At 41.2% G+C, this 21,410-nt stretch overlaps 1 protein-coding gene and 1 pseudogene across 1 annotated transcript in view; one reads left to right on the top strand and one right to left on the bottom strand.

Annotated features, from left to right (window-relative positions):
• The first annotated feature begins 8,245 nt into the window (after window positions 1-8,245).
• The window catches only part of LOC124711917 (fatty acid synthase-like), a 436,120-nt gene continuing 422,955 nt past the window's right edge, over window positions 8,246-21,410 (top strand). The window contains exon 1 of the mRNA XM_047242172.1: window positions 8,246-8,328. The gene's annotated coding sequence lies outside the window, so the exon portion shown is untranslated. The remainder of the gene's footprint in view (window positions 8,329-21,410) is intronic.
• Window positions 14,898-15,015, bottom strand: LOC124712876 (annotated as a pseudogene).

Below are 21,410 nucleotides of genomic sequence, written 5' to 3'. Positions count from 1 at the left end.
ATCCTGTGTGCGAATGAATGTAGGTTGACTAGGGACAGTGTTCGGAATTCTCGAAACAGCCCTGTGTGGACACGCGACAACCTTCATGCCACGCATGTTCAGAGATTTCAGCTCCGATTTGGTATTAACGTGTGGGCAGGTATTCTGGACCGTCATTTAATTGTGTCATACCTCCTTCCACTCAAACTAACTGGTCCTACATACTTCATCTGCCTACAAACCGTATTGGACCCGTTTTTAAAAGCCATGTCCGTCAGGAAAAGTGGTTTCAGCATGATGGTGCACTATCTCGTTTCTCACGTGCAGTTCGGAGAGCTCTCAACAGACGATATGGTTAATGATGAATAGGCCAAGGTGGCCCAACCGCGTGACCATCGCGATCGCGGAACTCCTATGGACTACTTCTTGCGGCATTGTATGCAAAGTTTAATTTACGTGAAAGAGGGAGATCCACTGCCACAAGTTCTGGCCACTGCACTAGAAACTGAAGACACAGCAGGTGGGATGGAGAGTGTTGTAAGACGTGTGTATTTCTATTGTCTATTGTCAAACCACAATTTATGAAAGATGTTTATAGTTTATTAATAGGATTAAGTAGGAGTAATTAATATTTGTCATGTTGCAAATAATTGTGGTAGCAGGGAATGTCTGCACCAAAGTATCGTTGGCAGGAGAAACCGCACACCGACATAATTTTAAAAAGGGCGGGAGAGACCGCGTATGGATACATTTTAAGAAAAGAGCGGGAAAGACCGCGCAATGATACATTTTGTAATGGTAGCAGGGATTGTCTGCTCCAGAAAGCATTGTTGGCGGGAGAGACCGCACTTTAGCGTTCGTAGGAAGTCAGTAGTAAGCGACATGTGAAGCGAGTCGGTAGCAGGTCTGAAGCGAGAGGTTGAGAGGAGCGGTGTGTCTGCCAGCCATCAGCTATGATTTACAAGAGATTATAAACGGGTGTACAGAGACATCAGCTAACTATTATCATAAGAGGAACTAATATTATTGAATTATTTTTTTGAGAAACTCAAGACTACTGAAGGTATGTTTGCGCAATGCTAGTTGTAAGATTATAGTAAAAAGTAACTCCCATTTGAACGTTTGTAAAATTATTTCATTCAGAATATAATTAATTTTTGCCAGCAATATTGCATTATTGATTATAATCCATCCCAAAAACCATCAACGTAAAACTTTGCAAAATTTTATTGTTATGAAGAAAAAGTTTAACTATGAATTACGTCACTTCAGTCAAATTAATTAAAAAATAACGTCAGCTTTGCTATTAAAGAATAACGTCAGCTTTGATAATAAATACAGCCACTTATTATGACAGCCCACCAGCAGCTAATAGAGTATAGTAAAACAGAGTAAGTATATTCATGTCGCAGTTCGATGTAGCAGTAAGATGGCGATCCAGTAACAGTGAAAAAGGTAAGGAACTGTTTTGGGGTATTGCAGGTAACGACTGAGGGCCATGACGACGACACATTCTATGTTTCGTCGAAATAATCAGAAAATAACTTTTAATAAGCAGCATTTAAATTTGTATGGGAAGATTGAGAAAGAGAATTGATTTCAAAGGGAAGATTTCATTTGTTATTATTAAGCAAGAGATAGAAATCCTAAGGGAAGGTTTCATAGGTTATTGTAGAAGGGAAGGTTGCTTAGCAAAAGAGATATAGAGGAGACTGGAAGGTATCAGTGTGTGCCAGAACATGCGTCGTAGGTAGAATGTCTGTATTAACGCCGGCTTTCGCCCCATCGAGCCGCTATTGTAATGCATCAGTACTATTCTGCACGTAAAGAACGCTTGGTTCTTTTTTGTTTTGGAATCAGATGAACACATTATGTTTAAAGGTTAATACAAACAAATGCGTTTGCCGGCCGCGGTGGTCTCGCGGTTCTAGGCGCGCAGTCCGGAACCGTGCGACTGCTGCGGTCGCAGGTTCGAATCCTGCCGCAGGCATGGGTGTGTGTGACGTCCTTAGGTTAGTTAGGTTTAAGTAGTTCTAAGTTCTAGGGGACTGATGACCACAGCAGTTGTCCCATAGTGCTCAGGGCCATTTGAACCATTTTGAACAAATGCGTTTAAGTGAAGTAAGAATGTTCTGTTATGTTTCATTTCGTATTATTGCCTAATAATTGTCTATTTCACGCCTAATTCAATTCCTCAAGCAGAAGTAAATGGTTAAGCGTCTGAACGGTACGTTTCCAGACATGTGTTCTTATTCAAAATATTATGTACTCACTCCCCTCTACAAGTCATAGGAGTTTGTAAAGGGAATTTCCGAACATCCTGTGTAATTATTCTTTCGCTACTCGGGCCGTTGTAGACGGAAAACTATTTATCATAAGGGTACCCATAGGACTGTGTGCTACATGATTTTCATTGTTATAAGTGGTAGGGTCACGATTTCCCGTTAGGTACCGGTGCTACTGGAATAGCAACGTAGGGTTGAAACGCAATCATCAGTATGATTACAGTTGCACACAGTCAACAAGGGTCTGAACAAAATGAGCATGACTTTACTCGTAAAGCTGTTTTATCAAAACAAAAGCAGCCCTTCTGTTGCTTTTCGCCAGTATCGCCGCATACGGAGACGTAAAGCTGTTTTATCACAACAAAAGCAGCCCTTCTGTTGCTTTTCGCCAGTATCGCCGCATACGGAGAAGTTCTCTTTCTGCACGAGTTGAAGCTCGTGATTCGGGAGCTCGAATTAACTGGCGATTTGCGGACTCAAAAAATGGTTCAAATGGCTCTAACCACTATGGCACTTAACATCTGAGTTCATCAGTCCCCTAGACTTAGAACTACTTAAACCTAACCAACCTAAGGACATCACACACCCATGCCCGAGGCAGGATTCGAACCTGCGACCGTAGCAGCAGCGCGGTTCCGGACTGAAGCGCCTGAACCGCTCGGTCACAACGGCCGGTATTTGGGGACTGTTCCTGGGAGAGGCCGACGGGCAATTCGCTACTGTTGCCATGGCTGGGAAAGCTGGATGCAAGTGTGAAATGATATCACTTTCACGCTTTCGTAATTGCGGGTGGTCGTCACAATGAGCAATGTTTGTAACCTGGAACATGAACATGATTCGCAATTAACGAATGGCACTCTCTCGCGTGGAAATTGAAATGTGTTTCTTTCACTGGTTTATTCGTTATTTCTCTTCCGCATGTATTTATAAATGTTTTCACAAAGTTTCATTGTCCTACCATCACTCGTTTGTTATGGGGCCCTACAAAGTAGCGTAAGTTTAATCATAGCTGCCTTGTATTTTCGTAGATAGTAACACAAAACCAGTGATTTTAGAAAACATTTTGTTAGAGAGACTAACTGGGTTTGGGATTGGTAGGTCCTATCATGAGACCACTTTTCTCGTCGACAAATAATTCAAAAGCATGTAGAACTACGTGACAGCTATTGACAATACAGCCAGAAGAACGTTATGCGAAATACTAGAAAAGAGAGGTATATCATACTACTTGTATGTATTAAACCAGGGACCCAGAAACGATGGAGAGACTTCATCCCACAGTAGCCCTCAATGTTGCATAACCCCACAATAGGCCACAGCAGTCCACTTACCCCACCACCGCCCCACACCGAACCCAGGGTTATAGTGCGGTTTGGCCACCATTGGACCCCCCCCCCCCCCTCCCTCCCCCGGTCACGGGAACGTCTCATACCAGACGAGTGTAACCCCAAATATTTGCGTCGTAGAGTAATTATGGTGAACGCGTACGTGGAAGTGGTGTTTGGTTTGTGCAGCAATCGCCGACACAATGTAACTGAGGCGGAATAAAGGAAACCAGCCCACGTTCGCCGAGGTAGATGGAAAATCGCCTTAAAAACCGTCCACAGACAGGCCGACTCACCAGACCCCAACACTAACCTGCCGGGCGGATTCGTGCCGAGGACCGGCACGCCTTTCTGCTCGGAAAGCAGCACGTTAGACCGTGCGGCTAGCCGGGCAGGCTTATCATACCGCTTGCTAAGATTGATCTAAAAATTGTACCACAACACGAGAATGGCCATTTCTGGAAAAGAGAATATCAATGTAACACCCATTTTAGGACTGCGGCATGTATCTGACGCTCTTGTAACATCTGTGCTGACGATATGATGAGACGATGTATAAATGAAACAGAGTTTTAAACAATAACTTCTGGTAACAAATTATCTAATGACAACATTCTTCGTTGCTGACCAACTTCTTATAGCTGACAGCGAGGATGTCATTCACAAGGACATTTACAAATTAAGAGCTATAACTCAATTCCATACCCAAAATAACAGAGATCACGTCTTTTAAAGCGCAAGACCCGCTCCCAAGCAAGATTGTAATAAATTACCAAAAAATAGAGAGAGTGAATGAATTCCAATTCCTGGGAGATATCATCTCTTTCACAAACGGAAAAGACATACTGACAAAGAAATTCACTTATACAAGGTGCGTTTGAAAAGTTTGGTGAATGACGTTAGAAACCGCGCTGTTTAGAACGAGACGCCAGCGCAAACACATTGCGCGACATGTTAACAGGCGCCTCCTGTCGTGCAAATCGCTAAAGTGAAGCAGTGGTAACGCTGTGACCAAGTCAACGGAGCCAGTGGGAGAACTGTCGTTGCAAAAAGGAGGTGACGCGCTGAGACGATGTATTGCTTCAAATTACGGAAAACGGCGATGGAGGCTCGTCGAATTTTGCACTAGCATACGGTGTTAATGCAGAAAAAATTCGTCATTGAATGGTTTAGCAACAGAAAGGAAGGTGTCATAGATGAGGCGCGTTTGGGTCGACCGTCAATAAGTAGAATCCCAGAAAACATCGAACAAGTGCGACGGGTGTCTCCGGATGATCAGCGGCTGTCTTTCAGAATGAGAGCAGATGAGCTGAAGGTAAGCAAAGCCAATGTAAGCACTTTACAACACTGGTATTTGAAATAACGGAAGATTTTTGCCCGGTTTATACTGCACATGCTGACAGATGAACAGAAGCAATCTCGGATCGAAAAGACTACAGATTTCATCGTCATGTCTGACCGGAATCTGCAGTTTTTGGAAAGCATCATGCAGAAGATAAGACCCGGTCGTACCAACACGGTCTGGAGACCAAGCTACAGTCAATGGTATTGTGTTCATCGTCTTCCCAGCATCCCAAAAACGTCGGCTGAGAAAACACAAAATAAAAACATTGTTGATCGACTTTGTGGACAGCAAGGGCTTGATTTATCACGAATTTCTACCAGATATCAAACTTTCAACGCGAATGATTACGAAGGAGGTTCGACATGTCTGCTGCAACGCATCCAGCGGGTTCATCTATAACCGTAACCGAGTGGTACTCAAATTTTCCCCACGAGAATGCTCATCTGCCTACTGCGATCCTCGTGCTCAACTTCCTCATTCTGTCCAAGGTGACTTCTTCAGCTCCCTCCTTATTCTGCAGGATTCGACACCTGCAGATTTCGTTTCGCTCTCTGTGTTGCAGCAAATATTGATTACTTCAAAGTATTTTGTTCCTGGCTCTTGTTTCTTTATTTTCTGATACCATTCACCGAACTTTTCAGACGCACCTTGTATTAATTTGACCACGTACAGAACAGTGAATAGAAATATGACGAAAGAAACGCTAATATAATTCTACAAAATACTGGCAATATCATCTATACTTAATGAGAATGAGAGTTAGACAACAACAGCTGGAACTGGACGAAGAATATTGGCAGCGGAAATGAGGTTTTCTAGAAGATCGATTGACTGTAGACTACATGATATGTTAAGGAACACAACAATCGGACAATAACTGGGACTTAAAATCGCAGATGAGTAGATCAAGTAGTACAGAAATAAGTGGACAGATTGTGTCTCAACAATGAATGAAAATAGAATCTTCGAAACATTAATCAATTATCAACCCATAGCGGAAATAGTGTTGTAGATCAAATAAGAAGACGTAAGAAGTGAAGAGATCAAATAGTAACTAACCGCAGGAAGTAGAGGCAGGTAATAGGCAAATGAAGAAGAAAGGAAAAAAAAGAAGAAGACGATTCAGGAACAAATTATCTTACAGAAACAGCGTATTCGTTTTTGTAACAAGGAAAAAGGTTCTTTTGATAATTCCCTTGCATTAGTGAAGAAACTAAAAGATGTACCCATTCCACTTAGTTCAAAGCTAGTCTCATTTGATGTTAACACCCCGCTTTCCGTTATTCCTGTTGGATACTCAATGGAAATTTTAACATAATTGTTACATAAAACCAGAAGAAATCCAGTGGTTACAGAAGATCTAAGATTGGCAATTGAGACATGCTTAAAGCAAAATTACTGTCAATTTGAACAGGCTCTGTACAATCAGTCAGATGGGATAGCAGTGGTGTTCCCAATGACCCCCTTACTTGCTGAAACGTTTATGGATAATTTTGAGAAAATATTTTTAGATAAAGAGCCGCTAAGTTTTAAAATAGAATATTGGACGAGGTATGTGGATGATGTGCTGTGTGTGTGTGTGTGTGTGTGTGTGTGTGTGTGTGCAGGTACCAACAGACAATTAAATCAATTTTTTAAGTATTTGAATTCACATGACAGTAAAATTAAGTTTACAAGGGAGTTGGAAGGAGACTCTATCAACTTTTTAGACCTCATCATTGACATCAGTAACCAACAGTATTTATTTGCTATGTACAGGAAAATAACTTCAGCAGACACAGTAATACCACCCAGTTCCATGCACCCGATAACACATGCAGGCTACCTTTCCATGGTGCACTGCCTACTATTTATACCCCAAATCAAACAGATTTTGAAAATAACTAAAGACATACCATACTGCAATGGTTATAGTCCTACCCAAACTGACAACACACTCAGTAGAAAGAAGAGGCAGGGGATAACAGCAGTCCTTTACTCTCCTCAAAAAGCACAAAATCACATTGATAATAAATGGGCCCCAGTACTGTATGTTGGTAGGAATTAACAGGTCGTTGCCAGGAAACTAAAATCCAGCAAATATATTCCAGCTTTTGACACTAGAAATACTGTTCCCAACCGTCTGTTCAACGGTGAAGATAAGATTCCACTCTTAGAACGGAGTGGAAGTTATAGGGTTTCCTGCGATCTATGTGACAAATTATATGTACGCCAGTCAGAAAGGACTATAACAACTAGACTGACTGAGCATGAAAGAAGTTGGAGACTGACAAAGAAAAATTCTGTTTCTGGTGACCATGCTCTGAATGAAAGTCATTCATATCTTATGAAATGTGATGTTCTCCATAGAAGAACTAAAGGCACAAAACTAAAGCTTCGCAAAATTCTAGCTGTTAATAAACACCACGCAAGCAATCCTGACCTGGTCCTTAATGACCAAACACAGTTCCATTGGTCACCCTTACTAAAGTAGGAGCAGTCAGCTATTATTTCTCTGAACATTATATAATAAGCTTGTTATAACTGTTCCACATCAACATTCAATAGACTTCTTACTTCTTCCTCCCCCCCCCCCCCCCTCCAGTTTTAAGGCCTGTTCATTAAATTCATTGGTTTGTCCACATGACATAGCCTGACATAGGCTGTACGATTACTCATTTGTACAAAATATTCGGCTTTTACATTCACACAGTTTTAATACTTTAAAATACAGTAATATAACATTTATTTGTTCAGAGTCTATTTCAGTATTACATTATGCTAGTGTTTTGTACCGGTATAGTCATTAAATGTCACATATCTTTGTGCAACAATCTTTGTACAGCTATGAACTCTCACTGAAGTTGTGCGAACTATCTGTTTAGTATCAAGTTATCTGACGATGGCCTAAGAAGCCAAAGCCGGTTTATAACGAACTATTAAATAAATATTATTGTGCAATATTAATACTGTGTATTTAAGCTTGTAAAGGTTCTAAGCTCACTTATTTAATTGCCTAGTGTTACTTCCACATGCAGGACAATTCGCGCACATAACGTGATGTATCTTAAGGAATTGCTCTCCCGCCCCCTAACGAAGGTCTAGCCCAGGAACCAAATTTTCGTTTCGGAACGCTTCGGGACGTACATGGTGTGATTTGCGATGCTTTCATTGTCCGCAGAGTTCCAATTACCATTGAAAGACTTGCCGGCCAACTAATTATGCGAGCTAGAGGAGCCATTAGCGTACAATGGCCGCACGTAAGTCTCCGAAGCGTCAGGCGATTGATGAATTAAATTGACTGGTAGGTGGGGTGTCCATTCTGTTTGCGTGGTGCCACACGACACTCAACTTGTGGGTAGTGTTTCAGGCCGCTGACTGTTGCAGGGTGCGACTCTACAACTTGTCGACAACGGTACGCAAACAAACTTTCTTCTGTGTTCTTTTGATGTGAACATCACCACTCTGGATACACTCACTGCTGCTCTATAGGTAAAGGTCTTTCAGGATCTGAGACATATTCATTTTACATCTGCTTACGTACTCCGGAAATCTCTGTACATAGTGAGGCTCTGATATAGACGACGTACAGACTGCGTAAGTCCTGTTTTACTCTATTACCAGACCATTCTCTTATGGTGCGTGGGAAGAGCTTTTGTTGGTATTCTCCGTTGTCTTCACTCCAAAGAAGGGATGAGGAAAACCAACCAGGTAAAACATATAGGACGAGTTGTACAATCTGGGTTAAATCCAGGGTCAGCTAACGGAGGAATAGACTTAGTATCGGTTAAATTGGAGCGCAGGTTGTGCGGCACTATTTTATTCCGCGGTTAGTTATTCCCGCAATAGCGTTCCGATTCAGTTAAGTTGGCAGCAACTTCAGAGCATACTGGGTGTATTCGCGTACGTTTATTTATATATTTACATTTTCTGTGTGTAGGCCATCAAGCAGATGAGTTTCGCAAACGTCATACATAGATTGAGTAGATTACTACATATAGCACTTACGTGCAGTAATGGTACATGCATTTGTCTTAGTATTCTAATTATATTACGTGTTACAAGAGAGGGCAAGCAGATTAGAATTCACTGGATGAATAGCAACATTTATTTACTAAGAAGGCTTTAAACTTTCTTTGGTACTGCTTTGGTTTACAAGTTTTCAAAGCTTGTGGCAGTTTGTTGAACCACATCTGACCATTAATATAAGGACTATTGTCAACTATGTTTAATTTTGTCCTCTGCCTGAAGCAGTTCCCTTTACTTCTAGTATCATAATCACGTGTATCACTGCACTTATTTAGTTTGTTTTTACCATTCAGAAAATATATAATAATTTTATACAGATACAAAGAATACACTGTTAGATATTTATGTCGGACAAATATTTCACAACAATAGTCTTTAAACTTTAGTCCATTCATTAACGTAATAGCACTTTTCTGTAACGTTAATATCCTGTTTAGATGCAAGTCTGCCACACAACCCCACAGTTCTATACCATAATTAAGAAATAGATAAATTGTCCCATGGTAAACAATTTTTGTGTTTGGATTGGCACTATTTTTGCCAACTGACTCATAAGATACAAGCTACTGCTGACTTTCTCACACACAGAGGTAATGTTGTTTACCCAATGGTGATTTTTGTCCAGATGGACACCAAGAAATTTAATGTTATCTGTTTCTGCTGATGTAATACCACAAATATTGTTTATTTGAGCCTCATGAGAGCTAGTTGCTTTAAATGTTAGTAGCTAGGATTTACTGATGTTGGTGTTTAGACCCTGATGTAGATTATATGCCGTTACTTTCGTCACACCCTTAGTTGCAACTGAATGTAATGTCTCGAAGTCTTTTTCATAAAATAAGAGGGAGGTATCATTAGCATAGGTTACTAGATAAGAGTTGAAGGGTTGTGCCATGACATTGACATAAAACAAGAAGAGAAAGGGACCAAGGATCGATCCCTGTGGTACCCCATGGATTACTTTACCTCTAGACGATTGGAAATTTATTACCTCGTTATCTATTTTACATGAAATTTTAGTCCATTGATTGTGATTTATCAAGTATGTGGCCAGTAATTGCATAGATGAGTTTTTGATGTTGTAATGAGCAACCCATGGCTGACTGAGTCAAAGGCTTTGGGAAGATCTAAGAATATGCCAGGTGTCTTCATACCTTGGTCTAGGAGAGTGCACACTTTATAGAGAAATCCAGGAATTGCAGTAGTTGTGCACTGATCTTTCCTAAAGCCATGCTGTGTTTCTGTTATCAGTTTCTTATTTGTAAAATAATCAGTGATCTGAGAAAGAATAACCAGTTCAAAAACCTTAGGAAAGGTAGAGATCAGTAATATTGGGCAGTAGTTTGAAACCTCTTTTGTACTCCCCTTCTTATGCACTGGTTTAACAATGCTTATCTTTAAACTGCTAGGATAAGTGCTTTCTCTAAACTACAGTTTATGAGGGGCATTAGTGGTTTAACTATTTCTTTCATGCATTTTTAACTACTATACTTGACATATCATCCCATCCAGCTTGGTACTTGTTCTTTAATGTGAGTATTATCTTTCTCATATCATTTTCTTTAACCTCATTAGATTCAAAACTCACTGCTTGAGGAGTGTCCTTCAGTATCTCTCAGCACATTTCTAAAATGTGTTGTAAAGGATGAGCCAGACAGTAGGAGATTTTACTTTATTATATGAACTTTCAAATCGTAACTTCAGTTTTCCATTATGGCCAAGCCACAGCCGGCAGTGTTAGCTGCCTGTAAATTCTTTCGTCCCACGGTCTAGTAACAGGAAGTGAGCACCGAGGAAGGGCGCCTTGATCACGCGCCTCTTTCATGTGCTTACGAAGTAACGCCGCCTCAGACGTCGCTTAGCAGGCAACGCTCTGGAAAGTTCCATGCCGCCCGCACGGTTTGCTCGGTCCTGACCAATCAGGGCGGAGGAAGCCGCGTGGTGCGTCGAATATACCCGGCCGCCCATCGTCGGGCCCGCTCTCTTGTATTCTTGCTCACCCGCGGGCCGGATGAGCGCCCTGTAGTATTGAACATCTTCCTCTTCTCCCGGTGCTGCGGCACTGTGGACTTAGTTTAGGCAGACAAGAACTTTCGGTAGCTTCGCGAACAATGATTCACCAAACTCTAAGCTCTGGCTCACCCTCACCCCCCTAGGCCTATGTAATCCCTTTCAACATACTTTCGCCATAAATGGCCTTTCTCTAAAAATAATCCTAATCATTCCGTAACGCCCACCGCCTGCCCATACTTCCATCCTGTACAGTGTTGGATTTCCTGTTAGTGTTATGAAATGTTTATGAAGGAGGTTACATAATGGTTTGGGTGCCTTTATAATATTACCATTCTGTATAGTGCATAAGGGTTTATTGTCCCTAGTTGTGGAGGTTTTTCGTTACTTATTGATCATTTGCCATGACGTCTTTCTTACATTTGTAGTTTGAGATATTTCATTACTGTGGACTTCTTTTCTAAGGTTTGAAAGTTTGCTTTAAGGGTTTTATTAACAGTATTATATTTTTGTTTGAAAATGTACAGTCTTGTTGATTTGTACAGGACATTCAGGTCATGAATATTTTGCCTGAGTTTAATAAAGATGGGTGAGTCTGAGTTTGTTATTCCTTCCACTCTGTGTATTGGCCCTGTCTGCTTTTCTGTAATGGGACAACGGAATCAAAATGTCCCAGTAGGATGTCATAAGACTCATCCCATGTGTTATTTGATCGTTCCATATGGTAGATTCGATCCCACTTCTCCTCAGTTAGTTTTATTTTCAGAGAGTTTATATTACTATTGCTCATAACTCGTTTCTTTTGAAGCGTTTGTGGTATTATTTTAGGAGCTGTTTTTCTATATTCTATCTGTTGTGCAAGGTGGTCTGAGTAATGTAAATCTATGGTACGAAACTTAGCAGTATATTCAGAAGTTTAGTTAATTATTGCATAGTCTATCATGGTAGAACAAGAATCTGAGACTCTGGTATCCATGGCAACTATATTTCTAAGATTGTATGAAGTTTATCATCTACAAGTTTCATGTTAACAATGCTGCTGGAGCATGCATCAATGTTAAGTTCCCCAAGTATAGTAACGTCATTGGGACCAGTTTGCCTATGGTATTGAATCTACTGAGAAATTTTACTTTAGTCGTCGTCTAGGGAAATAGCGTGTCTAATGGGAGCAATAACCAGATCGCCAAACTGTTCGTGTGAGGATATTTCGAGGCTGGTAGATACTGTAGACGAGTTCAAGAGTCTAATAAGAAACACAGAAACTTCTGCTGCCTCATTCAATGAAAACATTAGAGTAACACATTTAACCAAGATTGTAGCATACCAGTACTTGCACATATAATGATCTATCGTAAAACTAGTTAAATGGTCAGGTATTTGTTGTTTGACGAGAAAGAGATCTCTCTAGAGCTCCGAATACAGTATGGGAAAATATGCTATAGTTGCCATTCATAAACAACTTCACACAGATCGATAGGGGAGCTGCAACAGACTTACGATCTCCCCCCTTCCTCCTCCAAGAAAGAAACACGTAAATATTATGCCTACAAAAGGTAGCAGAGGCTACAGATCGGTGGTGCCCCGTATACGGAATTACGCTCGTATTACATGTTGTGCCTAAATTGTACACCCATGCAACATCACCCTAAGCAAGCATATCTGTAACTACAGGTTGGGTCACATAGAACTACTACACCATCCATGTGCCCCAGGAGTATTGGGACAAGGGTGATTCTGGCACAAAATACCATTATCCGAGATGGCGGCGATGACGTCATCCAAGATTGTGGCCATGATATCATCCAAGATGGCGGGTTTTGATGGGAAATTTGAATTTTGGCAGGAAGATAGGTCAATTGGGATACCTCCATTAACCTTACCCCCTCTCCCAGAAAGTGGTGGGAAGTTCAAATTCCATCAGGACAATGCAGCATACCTCTACTAACCTAAGAAAATGGCGGGAAAGAAAGTGCACTTGGGCTACCTCCACTAACGTAAGTCACTTGACAGTCACGTCGTCCTAGAAAATGGCGGGGAGAGTCCACTTGCTGTATTTGTTATCCGTTATATTCTATATTTAAATGCCCTGGTTCTTCACATACCACATGAAACATAACGAGTTTTTTTATGTTTGGAGAGAGTCCATTACAGTTAAAGCATTTCGGATGTCGTCAAATGCATTGTTCGCAGTTGTTTCCTGGTTGTTTCCTGTTGCTTTATGACTAGAAGAGAAGTATCACCAGTGAATAGGGCGAACTTACTCCATGACGTGGTGCAGTGTGGGAGGTCATTTGTAAATATAAGAAACAGTAAGGGTCCCAATACCGAGCCTTGAGGCACTCCAGTGTTGACTGTGCCCCACTTGGATAAAGTTGGGATTCCATTACTGTCAGTTTCCTATCTGTAAGGTAGGATTGAATCCATGTCCCCATTATTCCATTTAATCCACAATAGTCTGCGTTATTTAGCAGAATTTCATGGTTGACAAAATCAGACGCCTTGAATAGGTCACATAGGATTCCAAATGGTACCAATTTTTGTTAACAGATTCGAGAATTTGATTGGTCCTTGTACAGCCTGTTACGAATTACAGAAACGAGCAGTTCTAACACCAAGCACAGTATGAAAGTGTCTCCATTTTATCTGCATGACCACATCCCCAAATTCTCACAAAAACAGCTCCTTCACTTATGCACATTTTAATCTGCATGTGACCCACCAAGGCTTGCGAAGACTTCATTTAGTTTGGCACAGCAGACCAAGCAGAGTGTGAAAAACATGTTCAAGCTATACTGTAGGTGTATTCCCCTGTATTTCATCTAAGGGCCCAAATACGGAATGTCGACAAATTTCTGGTTTCGCCAAGAGGAAAAAGTGATGAAATATCGAGGTTTAAAAGGTGTTTGTATCTTCTTAAATTATATTGTTTTTACACCATATGGGGTGAAACACTGCACGGCATCCAGGCGTATGGTTATAAGTTCTACAATCCACTTGCCATGTATATGCAATAACGTGGCAAACAACGGAGTTGAAAATCATTTTGATTGAGTTCAAAGCTGTGAAGAGATGGTTCTACTGAATGATTTGACAGGCTGTTTTCGAAGGCTTCCTGCATACACATTCATATTAATACTATAAAAAGATGTAGTTTAGATATACTAACGAAACATACTTATATTACAGATATAGCAGTAGCCTGTTTTTCTTTTATGTTTACTGCTTAACTACCAAACGTTTAATAAACAATAAACTTCGTGTACTTCCTGTCAAATTTAAATCTTAGGGCACGACGCGTTCTCCAACTTAATTAATCAGTTCTTTTCAGAAATGGAACTTCTGGAATCTTGCCTCCTTTTGGAGAAATTTCTGCAGACGTTATGGTTGTGCCATAGTTTTCTTTCCTCACAGATTCGATTCAGTACTTATTATTTATCCGAGCTACCATATAGGCTTTCGCCGCTACGATGATTACAAACGATGTTTGTGAAAGCTAGTAGCGTGTTTCTTGAGTCGTCCTGGAACGTATGCTCTCGGAACTTTAGATAACTTATACACTCGCGATTTAGTCGGACAAATGGGCCGTGCGAGAGAGTAGCTGTCTTCATTTTAACGCAGTTCCCGGTTAGATCGATTTTACCGCGCAATCCGCTGTGTATTCGCCGGTCCGCACAACTGGTTGCGACGATTCAGCCGAGTTTGACTCTTCACACATGGCAATCCAGTAGTGCGGTTGCAGAAAAAGCACTCCGTCATCAGGCCACAAGTGGCCCATCGGGACCATCCGACCGCCGTGTCATGCTCATTGAGGATGCGGGTAGGAGGAGCGCGTGGTCAGCACACCGCTCTCCCGGTCTTTACGATGGTTTTCTTCAACCGGAGCCGCTACTATCCGGTCGAGTAGCTCCTCAATTGGCATTACGAGGCTGATTGCACCCCGAAAAATGGCAACAGCACATGGCGGCCCAGATGGTCACCCATCCAAGTGCCGGCCACGCCCGACAGCGCTTAACCTCGGTGATCTGATGGGAACCGGTGTATCCACTGCGGCAAGGCCGTTTCCCGCGCTTATAGAGGGCGGGGGTAAATTGTTGCCTCGGGTGGTTGTGCACTTTGTCGTTTATTAGCGCTTTGTTATTGATAAATCACGCGCACTTGCTGCGTCGTTTTAAAGAATTCTGTGCTTTTCTCACTCTTGACGTGGAGCTTTTCGTCATTGAAGTAGAACGTCATCCTGTTGTTTGGGTTAAGGAAATTAGGATTACAGCAATAAGATCGAAAAACGTAATGCTTGAGAAGATATGTGTGAAAGACATGTAATAATTTTGTTCACGTCTGTATTTTCTTTTCGATAAAAAATAGACAGAAAAATTTCATAACTGGCTTGCACAGACAGCTCTTGTTACAGAGATTTGCCACGCGGCTCACAGTCAGTTGTGTGCCCGGCGTTTCAACCGCGTGGCTCAACACTCGATAGTCGCACATAGCAGCGATTAAACTGAAATGGCCTCAATGAAGTCGCCAGTGTGAGAGGGGCCAGATAGAGTATTCATGACTTACTTCTTTCTTGCAGTGTCCCCAATCCGCAGAATTCGTAAAGTATGCGAACGAGAATGTGATCGTAGAATTAAAACAAATTATACCAAAAATCTGGGAAGAAGAGCAGCTTCCAGGAGCTTGGACGTCGGATCTAATACATCCTATACACAAGAAAGGCGATAAGATGGAATCTGGGAACTACAGGGGAATTTCTTTAATATCTGTGCATTGCTAAGTAGAGTAGAACAACAACTAAATCCACAGACTGTTGAGTACCAAGGAGGCTTCAGAAAGGAGAGATCATGCGCAGAACAGATCCTGCATCTAAACTGATAATCGCTTATCAAAAGCAGAGGAGCAAAAAGTTCCTGCTTACATTCACAGACTTCAAGAAAGCCTGTGATTTCGTAGACAGACACAGACTGTTCCAAATTTTAGGGGAGACAACCTTGGATAGAGAATCCAGTGAACTGGTTAAGCAGAACCTAACCAACACAACATCCAAGGTCAAGTTCAGAGGAAAACTGTCGGAGGCCTTTAAGATTAAAACCGGGGTGAGACGGGGAGACGCTCCCCTTTGCTCTTTAACTGTGTCCTTGATCAGGTGATCAGAGAGTGGCGACAAGGAATGAAAGGACTGGGTGGAATACGACTGTCTATCAAGAAGACACAATATATGACAAACATCACGGCAGCTCCTAGATGGATGACAATAGATGGAGGGAAAATTCAGAAAGTGGTGGGATTCAAACACCTTGGAGAATGGATAGACATTGGAATGACCGAAAAAGAAGCAATGGGAGCACGAATAAACAAAATGAACTTAGCATATAAACTATCAACACCCACAATAAGAAGAATATTTAGATAAATGAAAAATTGAAACATTACCAAACAGTGATCCGCCCTGAAGCTCTATATGCAGCAGAAATACTCAGCAAGAACCGAAGGGATCAAGAGGCTTGAAGAACGACAGATTCTCAGGAGAATATTACGACCTCGAAGAACAGAAGATGGTCAATGTGGAAACCAGGAACTGTATACCGAGATAGAAAAAATTTCTGAATTCATCAGGAAAAGAAGGAGCATGTTTTTCAGACACATCCTCAGAATGGACATTGCGAATCACACAATTTCTGATGAACAAGAAAACCAAATTACGATGGATCCCAGAGATTCAAACAAATATGGAAGAAATGAGAATACAGGAATCAGATATATACAACAGGGCGATTTTTAAATCCGAGATTCAGGCCTTCAAAGCTTTAGAGGGAAGAATGAGACCCAGAAGAAAATCATCTTGGACATAAGAACGAAGAAGGTTGCAAAGTATGAGAATGAAAGAATATTAGGAAAAAAGAGAGATTAGAAGAAAAGAAGCTGAAACGAATTAACGTGGTCCTAAGATGGTCAAAACGAAAGAAGAAGAAGAAGAGAGGGGTTTTCAGTATTTCTGCAAACTCTCATGCTGACTGCGTCCAGTTCCCGTCCCCATCCACGCCCATTGAGAGCCTGTTCTACGTCTGTAGTACCGTCGTCCTCGCCTGGACGTCATCTTTTTCCGTGCTGACTTAAAAGTCGCGTTACAGATTCAGTTATATCTACAGAATATACTCCGGATGCGGAGTTGTCGGCGGCATAACGTAGCACTGTCTCCTTCGAATACAGGTCGTCTGGATTTATCCAGTACGGTTTCGTGAGCACTATGTCGGCTTTTTTATTATTCTTCTATTTTTAATGTCTGTTTCACTGGCAGTATGCGATAATCATTACCAGTTTCGGGCTTTTCCGTTCATTGTAGAAACATTACCTTAGTGGCTCTAAAAATGATTAATGAATAACATTGTTACATTTTGACCGATTAATAACTGTTAAACTTCCAACGTTAAGTACCTAATTCACACTAAGACATTCAGCTTTTGATTTATGCGTGTACAATGGCTTGTACATTGTTTGTTGTTGTTGTGGTCTTCAGTCCTGAGACTGGTTTGATGCAGCTCTCCATGCTACTCTATCCTGTGCAAGCTTCTTCATCTCCCAGTACTTGCTGCAACCTACATCCTTCTGAATCTGCTTAATGTATTCATCTCTCGGTCTCCCTATACGATTTTTACCCTCCACGCTGCCCTCCAATGCTAAATTTGTGATCCCTTGATGCCTCAGAACATGCCCTACCAACCGGTCCCTTCTTCTTGTCAAGTTGTGCCACAAACTCCTCTTCTCCCCTATTCTGTTCAATACCTCCTCATTAGTTACGTGATCTACCCATCTAATCTTCAGCATTCTTCTGTAGCACCACATTTCGAAAGCTTCTGTTCTCTTCCTGTCCAAACTATTTATCGTCCATGTTTCACTTCCATACATGGCTACACTCCATACAAATACTTTCAGAAACGACTTCCTGACACTTAAATCTATACTCGATGATAACAAATTTCTCTTCTTCAGAAACGCTTTCCTTGCCATTGCCAGTCTACATTTTATATCCTCTCTGCTTCGACCATCATCAGTTATTTTGCTCCCGAAATAGCAAAACTCCTTTACTACTTTAAGTGTCTCATTTCCTAATCTAATTGACTCTGCATCACCCGACTTAATTCGACTACATTCCATTATCTTCGTTTTGCTTTTGTTGATGTTCATCTTATACCCTCCTTTCAAGATGTGGTGTCACCGCCAGACACCACACTTGCTAGGTGGTAGCCTTTAAATGTCAGTGATAGCAGACCGAGCGCCACCACACGGCAGGTCTAGAGAGACGTACTGGCACTCGCCCCAGTTGTACAGTCGACTTTGCAAGGAATGGTTCACTGACAACTACGCTCTCATTTGCCGAGACGATAGTTAGCATAGCCTTCAGCTACATTTGCTACGACTTAGCAAGGCGCCGTATTCAATTGATAACACTGGTCAACACTCATTTTCTTGCCAAGGATATTTGAGTGGCTTTAGGATGGGTTAGTGGTGCTGAGGACGAATATAGCAACCATTTATGCAGTTTGGCTCTAGTTTTTGAGATAATGCGTGATTTATTCAAAAAATTAGAAAAAATTGCTAATACTGAACTCGAGCGCTACAAACTACAATGAAAAAAGAAAATAATCTTTATAAATAGCTTCTATGAAAACCTGATAGGCATTTGTCCACGTATAAAACATAATTGAAAAGTTTCTCTATAAGTATATCATTTTCCGTCCATGACGAACCGCTTCCTGCACGCTTTCCTTTTATAGGTCTCTTCAGAACAGTCACGTTGCAGATTCCAGCAATAATCTGCCATCATATGCCTGTCCCATCTTCCTTTATATCTTTCCTCTATTCCTTTCATATCTTGATGGAACCGCTCTCCTTGTTCCTCACTGAAATCACCTAGATTACGAGGAAATCGATCCAAGTGGCTGTGAAGGAAGAGCAATTTTATGCTCATGTTAGCTCCTAAGTTTTGAAAGTTAGTGAGCATGTTTTTGACCAGTTCCTCGTAATTGGGAGCTTTATGATTGCCCAAAAAACATTTTACAACAGCGACAAAACTGTTCCAGGCCGATGCTTCAGTGACAGTCATGACACTTGTAAAATTGGTATCGTTGATGAGCCTGCGAATTTGAGGACCATCAAATATTCCTGCCTTAAGTTTTTCACTACTGAGTCCAGGAAACGTATTGCAGATGTATGTGAAGCAATTACCATTTCTGTCTAAAGCTTTGGTGAATTGCTTCATTAGTCCTAACTTAATATGTAATGGTGGAAGAACAATCTTGTCCCTACTAATCAGAGGTTCATTAATGATGTTTGCTTCACCAGCAGCCATATGTTCCCTTGGAGGCCATGTTTTCTGCTTCCAATGTTCGTGCTTTGGCATACTATCCCACATGCAGATAAAACATGGGTGCTTTGTGTATCCACTTTGTTGTCCAAGCAAGAAGTTCACCATTTTCAAATCAACACAAATCAACCACTGGTGCTGCATATACTGAATTTTCTGCAGAACCATCTTGATGTTAGCATATGCTTCACAAAGTTTTGTTGAGTGGGCAATTGGAATAGATGCGTAACGATTGCCATTGTGCAGGAGAACACATTTTAAACTTCTAGTGGAACTGTCTATGAAGAGACGCCAGTCCTCTGGTCTATATTCCGGCAGCCCCAATTCAAGTAAAAGTCCAGGTATATTGCTGCAATACACTATAACCTCTTCTTGGTTGAAGTATGGAAGAAGGTTTTCTTCTCTCGTCCGGTAAGCTGTTATTTTAACACTTGGATGAAGACAGTTCTTTTCCTTAAGCCTGGATGCTAAGAGTTCTGATGCTTGCTTTGAAAGATTGAGTTCTCGTATCAAGTCACTGAGCTCCTTCTGGTCGAACTGCTGGGGTTGTGTCTCACGTCCTTCGTATTCCGAACCACTACTTGTACATTCCTCGCCGTGCACATCGTCATCTGATGATGTTAGCGTGGGTAATGTTGTGAAGGTTGGTACAGGAACATCGTTGCTGTACACCACCGGTCTTCTTGCTGACTCCAAATCGGGATATTCCCACTTTCGTTTTTTGAACCTATTAAAACCTTTCACATTAACAATGCAAAAATAGCAATCATCTGTATGGTTCTTCTGCTCTCGCCATACCATAGGCACTCCGAAGTTTAAGCTTTTCCTTTTTCGTTTTGTCCACTGCCGTAAGCACTCCACACAGCATTTACAAACTTTATGGGGTGCCCACGCCTTGTCTTGATCTCCAAGTTTAATTCCGAAATATGCCAGATACGCTTCCTTCACAAAAGGAGTGATAGTCTTCCTGTTCTTTTGAAGAACGTATTCACCACAAATGTAGCAGAACTCATCTGGATGGTTCACGCAAAGACGGCGTGAAGAACTCATGTTTTCCTAAAACAAAATTGCACAAATACTACATATTATGCAGAGCTTTCTTGTATTTGCATGTCAATCACATCCAACAAACATCATTAATTGTTTTGTGTGAAATGAATACTCACCTCTTATTTGCTACGTCACGATGAAAAGGTTCTATCTCCTTGAAGCTGCACTGCACATGTGTGTGACTTTCGACCATCGCCATTTTTCTTGTTTACACTGAACGCTACCTATCGGCTGTTGCGGGGATTACCTCGGCCAACAAATGAATGTCGAGTACCGCCGAATTCAAATCTGTACAACCCTCAATATCTTCAACACACGCACCGCACAACAGGACTGAACACATGCTGACAGTGTGATGTTTGCATGATGTAATCCTCAACCACACAGATGCACTCCCTGAGCACAATTGTTTAATAAAGATAGTACAATATCACTAATTAAAAAACAGGTAGCAAATACATTACACCATATATGGACCCTGCAGTCGATATTATCCACATGAAACTCTCATTTCCACAAATAACCTATATCTCAAAAACCAGAGCCAATTTGGAAAAAGTACAAATATACTCGGAATGAGTATCATAACAATATCCCATTTTCGTTCAAACTTCCCTGGCAACGAAAAAAAAAATTTATTTTGCAGAGCTGTGTAATTAATATTGTGAAGCATGTATCATCAAGAGCGATGTTCTACAAATGTGGATTAAAGTTAAGTATTCCAGTAGCTATGTACTTTTCTTTATAGCATTCATTACGTATCCTGTTTCAGACCTCACGCCAGCCTGCGTGGGTTTAAGCGCGTGCCTTTCGGCTTCCTCTCATTCTGTCTAGGCTGTCTTGTCTAGACACAACACAAGACACTGTCCATTCCGTTCAACTGCTCTTCCAAGTCCTTTGCTGTCTCTAACAGAATTACAATGTCATCGGCTAACCTCAAAGTTTTTATTTCTTCTCCATGGATTTTAATACCTACTCCGAATTTTTCTTTTGTTTCCTTCACTGCTTGCTCAATATATAGATTGAATAACATCGGGGAGAGGCTA

The sequence above is a fragment of the Schistocerca piceifrons genome, chromosome 8, assembly GCF_021461385.2.
Source record: "Schistocerca piceifrons isolate TAMUIC-IGC-003096 chromosome 8, iqSchPice1.1, whole genome shotgun sequence".
Lineage (NCBI taxonomy): Eukaryota > Metazoa > Arthropoda > Insecta > Orthoptera > Acrididae > Schistocerca > Schistocerca piceifrons.
This window is presented reverse-complemented; position numbering and strand designations above follow the sequence as displayed.